This window comes from Talpa occidentalis, unplaced genomic scaffold (genome assembly GCF_014898055.3).
Source record: "Talpa occidentalis isolate TD23 unplaced genomic scaffold, MPIMG_talOcc4v2.1 talOcc4.14, whole genome shotgun sequence".
Taxonomy (NCBI): domain Eukaryota; kingdom Metazoa; phylum Chordata; class Mammalia; order Eulipotyphla; family Talpidae; genus Talpa; species Talpa occidentalis.
The window spans coordinates 38,477,744-38,484,366 of record NW_023601433.1 but is presented as its reverse complement, the minus strand read 5'-3'; the positions used below and the strand labels follow the sequence as shown (position 1 = coordinate 38,484,366).

At 36.3% G+C, this 6,623-nt stretch overlaps 1 protein-coding gene across 3 annotated transcripts in view; it reads left to right on the top strand.

Moving 5' to 3' along the window:
• The window catches only part of SMYD3 (SET and MYND domain containing 3), a 768,831-nt gene that overhangs the window by 339,372 nt on the left and 422,836 nt on the right, over positions 1-6,623 (top strand). The window lies entirely within an intron of this gene.

The window sequence follows — 6,623 nt, the reverse complement described above, 5'->3', positions numbered from 1 at the left end:
AAGTTAAAGAGTTTGATATTATACCTGACACCTAAAATATATAGAGAAAAAACTTAGGCAAAACACTCCATGCCATTGACTTCAGTGATGTCTTTTGGGGCTGGACTCCAACAGCAAGCAAAATAAAAGCAAAAATTAACAAATGGGATGCATCAAATTAAAGCACTTCTGCACAGCAATGGAAACTACCATTAAAATAAAAAAAAACACTTTTGGATGGGAAGAAATATTTGCATATCATATAGCTAAGAAGGAGTTAATAATCCAAGATCTACAAAGAACTTGCACAAATTGACAAGAAAGTCCAACAATAAAGGGCACTATCCCAGCCAAAGCTAGGACAGATCTAAACAGGCATTTCTCTAATGGAAACATGCAGATGGCCAACAGACACATGAAAAATGCTCAGTATCACTTACCATCAGAGAAATGCAAATCAAGACACAATTAGATACCACCTCACATCAATGAGAATGACTCATGTCAAATGACCAACCAGAAACAACAAGTGTTGGTGATGATGTGGAAAAAGGAACCCTCTTATATACTGTGGGTAAGAATGTAGACTGATGTAACCTCTATGGAAAGAGCGTGGAGGTTTCTCTTAAATGTACCATATAACCAGAAATCTCTTTCCCAGATATCTAAGTGAAAAATATTAAAAACCTAATTTGAAGGGATATATGCACTCCTATGTTCATTGCGGCACTATTTATGACAACTCAGTTATGGAAACAACCTCAGTGCCCAAGGAAACATAAATGTATTATTAAATATATTAAACATAAATATATATTATATAATAAATATATTATAAATATATTATTAAGTGTGGTATATACATGAACAGTGGAATACTGTGCAGATATATAAAAGGTGAAACCTCTCCATTTGAGACAACATGGATGAAACTGGAGGGGATTATGCTGAGCAAAATAAGTCAGAAGAGGGATGATATCAGATGGTTTCACTCATATGTGGAATATAAAGAAATATGGCAAATGATCAGACAAAGCCAAATCAAAACAAATTCTAGAAATCTGACTGTAGAACTGAGGTTACCGCAAGGGAGGATAGGAGTTGGAAAGCAAGATGGAAGGGGGTCCCAGTGGACTGTGGTAGAGCATTATTGGTGCTTTGGTTATGTGTGTGATGTGATAGCATGTATTTGAAAGGTGTGAATCTATATCCTGAAAACATAAAGTGCTGTAATCTGTTACCTTAATAAAATTGCTTAATAAAATCAGTGTTACGTCTACAAAGGGAGTTTTTGAAAACACAGAAATCACAATAAAATTTATATCACTAACATTTAAAATAGTGTTGCCCTCTGTGTGGCAATATATTACCCTCAGAAATTCCCCTTCATATTTTCAAGGTAAGAAGCAGCATATTATCACAGGCAGCCAACCACTGCAGCAGCTGATATCAGAGAGGTCTGAATCCTTGATTAAAATCCAGTAAAATTAAGAGTATTCAGGGCCTCCCTGGTGGCGCAGCGGTTGAGCTCTGGGTTGCGAGGCTGGCTGCAGCCTCTGCAGCACCGGTTCGATCCCCAGCTGCTCCCCGGCCACTGGAGGACGGTCCCGCATGGCGCGCAGACCTCTCCTGCCGCCCGCTGCTCCCCTCAGCAGTGTACTTCGGTCCTTCTGCCTGTTCTGCTCCCCGCTCTGGCTCTGGTGAATTCTCTCACCCTCCTGCACTTCTGACTGTACCCAGTGCTTGTATAAATAAATAAATAAATCTTTAAAAAAAAAAAAAAAAAGAGTATTCATACAACTTTCCATCCAGCTTTTGACCTATATGGTATAACTATTATGTGCAACTATGAAAATCAAGCATTTCTTCAAGACTTAGTTTCTTCACCTGTATCTGCCCAGTACCACACTGGGATCTTGTGAGGATTAAATATAATAATAATACAGTCATTCGTGAAGGTTCCTTATTCCAGCAGCAGTATTACCAACCTGGAAACTTATGCAAAATACAATCTTGAGCTCCAGCCCTACTATAATAGTACAGCCAAACAATGATATATTCCAGTGACCAGCAGGGTAATAATTTAGTGAGCATTATTTGTGAGAATAGGGAAAGTCTGGACACAGGAGGCAGAATTTAGAAGAAATAGAAAGTATTATAATATTGTTTCAGGTGTGTTTGTGTATTATTTCTTGTTGAGTATGTCATATGGTCTAGGAATTCCTGGGACATTTGTGTTTTGGAGGCAAAATTGTTAATCTGCCTGTGCAAGTGACAGAATGATGTATTACTTTGTAGGTGACTGAAATAGAGTCCAGATGCACTTAAGCATTTATGAAAATTTAGCTATTGTCTAAGTGCCACATTCCATTATATGGGTGAACATTAAAGAAGTACTTTCAGACTTAAAAGAAAATCTAACTGATATTGAACTGTATGTAGTTCAAGGATAACTTTTTTGGTTTGATAATGACATTGTACTCATTAAAAAAAATTACATTCACTTTCAAAAAAGCATTGTTATTTATAATTACATCACAGTCACACAAGTTCTTCCTATCATCTGGGCTGAAACAAAACCTCAGTAGCATAAAGTTAGGACTGGACACTTCCCTGTTGTCACACTGTATGTGGCAGGATCATTTTTCCAGGATTGCTACAATGTTATTTTATCTGCATAACACTTCTTTAAAATCAAAATATATACCACATACTCAGGAGAAGTTGTGATGTAATTGGTGCTTAAAGACTTGAGCTCTGAGCAGGCCAAGTATAATGTATAAAAGTGCAGAGACCAAAAATGGGTGCCATTAAAAAAGTTCAAGCCTACAGGAGGGGTTCTAGTTAGAGCTTTAGTTAAGCGAATTCATCCTCATTGTGCCAGAGAGACCAAATGTAATTCTAGAATCTAGATATTCTAGATATTTTTGTGTTCATCTTCAATGTGGAGATAGAACAATAATGTTGTCAATAGAGCTTTCTTTTTTTTTTTTTTTTAAGATTTATTTATTTATTTATACAAGCACTGGGTACAGTCAGAAGTGCGGGAGGGTGAGAGAATTCACCAGAGCCAGAGCTGGGAACAGAACAGGCAGACCAATGAAATACACTGCTGAGGGGAGCAGTGGGCGCGGCAGGAGAGGTCTGCTGTGTCATGTGGGACCCTTGCCCTCGGCCGAGGATCGAACTGGTGCTGCAGAGGCTGTGGGCAGCTTTGCAGCCCAGTGCTCAACCTCTGCGCCACCAGGGGAGGCCCTGTCAATAGAGCTTTCTATGAAGAACAAAAAGCTCTCCATCAGTGCTGAGCAGTATGATATAATTTGCCACTTATGTCTCCTGAGCACTGAAAATACGGTGAATGTAACTGGTGAATGGAAGTTTTAACTTAATTCAATTTTAAATTTTAGCTTTGTATGGCTAGTGTCTGACTTTTAGATAGATAGCTATTTTGTCACATCTATTTTTGTGATAATTCTGAAAACTTATGACATAATCGATGCTCAAAATTTTATTTTTCCCCTTTATGAAGAATATAGTTCCAATCACTTTCTTTACATTACTATCCAGAGGAGGACCAATCTTTTGTTTTAACTTTCCCAGGCAGCATCACTGTGCATGTATCTCTTAAATTTCAAGATGGAATCAGTGACCCTTAGTACTATGTAACTATAGAAAAGTAAATGAAAAGTATACCTTTCTTAATTTTGTGTGCCCCAAAATGAAAAGAACATAGATGATAAATTTGTTCCATTTTTTCTCCAGCATGGGATTGGGTGAGCATGATTGCGGGTGCTTTGCTACTTTTGCCATTTTGGTGTCTATTTTCCCTCTTTAATAAAAGGGAGAGTTTTAAAAAGTTTTGAAATGGAAAATGTAGATAGAGAAAAGCAAGAAAAGAAGATCTAGAGTTAAAGAAGGAGAAAAAGAAAGAGAAGTACTCACAGAGCTGAGAGTACCACAATTGCATTTTGCAACTTGGAAGACCTGACTGCTTGTGGGTCTGGGTTTTCTGCTCTGGGTTCCTGCTGACTCCTTCTGGAAACTCTGAGACAGTTAGAGCAGGATGTGTCTTCCCTTCTTTTGCTTTGTTGTTGTTAACTGCAGATTCTTGACTTGGGTCTTGTTTGTTACTTGGAAGAGGACAGATATAGTAGTTGCAGGCAGGGTGCCTGGGGTGGCATTGCTGTCTGTACAACACAGCAGGTCAAACCACTAAACCACTCCTGAAGCTGCTCTTTCCTGCTCATCCAGGCTCTAGTGTTGCACGTTACAGCGCCTGCATCTTTTTCTGAAGGGCACATTCCATATTCTGAAGATGTGCAAATCAGAATAGTCCAATTTTAAGCTCCAGATAGTTGCTAATGTAGCTTTTGGGGAGAAATCTTTTCATTCTTTCTATGCCTCTATAATCTTATTTGTTAATTTATTTCACACTTCTTCCCCACTTTTCCATCTCATTTACTTCAGACATGAATATTCCGAGTCATGTACTTTCAAGTCATCTTTATTTTGTCAGGGACTGCAGTGAGGAATTCCCTTAACTAGAAGTAATAAATGAGATATGAAGATAAAGCTAGACGAAGAATATTCTTATTGAGGGATTTTTTGTTTGACATGTTTTATTTAAATGTTCTATTTATTTAAATAGAATGTAGAATGAAAAAATAATCTTAATACCATCTTAATTTTCTTAGCATATTTTTGTTCTTAACTCAGTTCTACTTACTAGAACTTCTCAAAGAATTCCTATAATTATTACATTAACAGCTTCCATTGTCAGTTGAAATGTATTCTTTGTAATCTTGTTCTTTTTATTTTGACTTCCCATTTTACCTTTTCAAAGGCAGTGAATGAATGGATAGCACTTACCAAGAAAATGTAAAGATTTCGGTAAGATTTATTTTTCTCCTTTTCTCTAGAGACAGCTAATCTCAAATTCATGCTTTAATTTATTAATAACTGTATTTAAATCAATTTAGTCTAATATTTACTCTTTTAAAGTATTCATAATGATTAGTAATTTGATTTTTCCCCACAGTCCTATTTGAGTTAATGATTAGATAATAGTGCATTTTAACATGAATAGGTGCCATAATTTCAGATTTTATTTGTAGTAACATTTACTAAAGACAGTGTTGGAATTTGAATCTTGGCATCACACACACACACACACACACACACACACAACCTCTAACTACATCCAATTATGTGTAAATGAAAGTCCTTAAAATCTTCAAAAAATGTGGCATTCTTAATTTTTCCATAATAACAACTTTATAGTTAGTGTATTAAAGTTTTCATGCATGCTTTTGCAGAGATTCTCAAACTATAGGATAGGTTTTAGGAATTTCTAATTCAGAAGGAATAGGGCTAGAGCTCAAGATTATATTTTAAGAAGTTCCCAGTTTGCTAATGCTGCTGGAATGGGGAGTCTTCAAGAATGACTGTTTTATTATATTTGATCCTCACAAGATCCCTGTGTGGTATTGGGAAGATATAGGTGAGGAAACTAAGTTTTGAGGAATGCTTAATTTTCATAGTTGCACATAATGAACTATTGGTTGAATAGAGACTAGAACTTTTCTGGTTATTTCTTGCTAAGGGAATGAGTTCATTTCCCAAAATATCACTGTTATTCAAATATTTGATACATTTTTAAAATTCTTTTCATATGTAGAGCTACCCTCCCTTAGTATTTCTCATTTATTCATAACATGTTTAAAATACTCTACTCTTTTAAAGGTAGAACTGATTTTTTTTTTGGCCTTAAGATGTTCTTAAAAATGCAGAAAATTTCTCATTTTGTGGAACGAAAAAAAGCTTATGTAACTTGTTATGTCCACCTAACATTAATCATAGGGAATTATGTTGATTTTTTTTTCCTGTTTACCCACTAACCTAGCGCTCTGTCATTTTTTTATTCTAACTTGTGGTGATGGTTCTAGCCAAGCCCATTATTTGTGGGTTCAGCAAATGAGGATAGATCATGAATGATTCAGGACAAGGAATCTGAAAATCCCAATACCAGACCATGGCAGAAGGGCCCTGCATTGATTACAAGGATAAAAATATCTGTTGTAGCTTCCATGGAGAACTGATGGCTTGTCTTTCTTTGGTTTGTAACAAACCACTTAAACTCTTGTGTGTAAAATAATGGATTCTAAGATGAACTTAAGTAGGATCTAAAAACCGCCACAAAATCCCACCTTTAAACTTATTTCGGTATTTCCCCTTACCTGTCACTTTGTCAGTTCCTTTTCAAAAATTCTTGTAAAGAAAGTATTATACTGTTTTCTGAGATATACAACTGTCCTAAGCATGCACAGTGGGCAGTGTCATACCTTTGTTGTATTGGCGTTTTTATTCTACGAAAACAGTATTTTTATGAAAATAGAATTTTTATGAAAATTAATTGCAAGTTTTAAAACGTGTGGAAAGTGGGAGGAGTAGCTGGAGCACAGAATTTATTTCCAGAACAAAAGCTCATTGATTCTAGATGCTTGGTCTTTAAAAGCAGCATGCGATGGAGGTTCAGTTTGTCTTAAAACCTCAGAGGGCTGCCATGATGCAAACACCAATAAACTGCAGGTTGTGCACCAGACTCTTTCTCTTTATCTTGCCCTTGAAATGTCTGACAGCTTTCA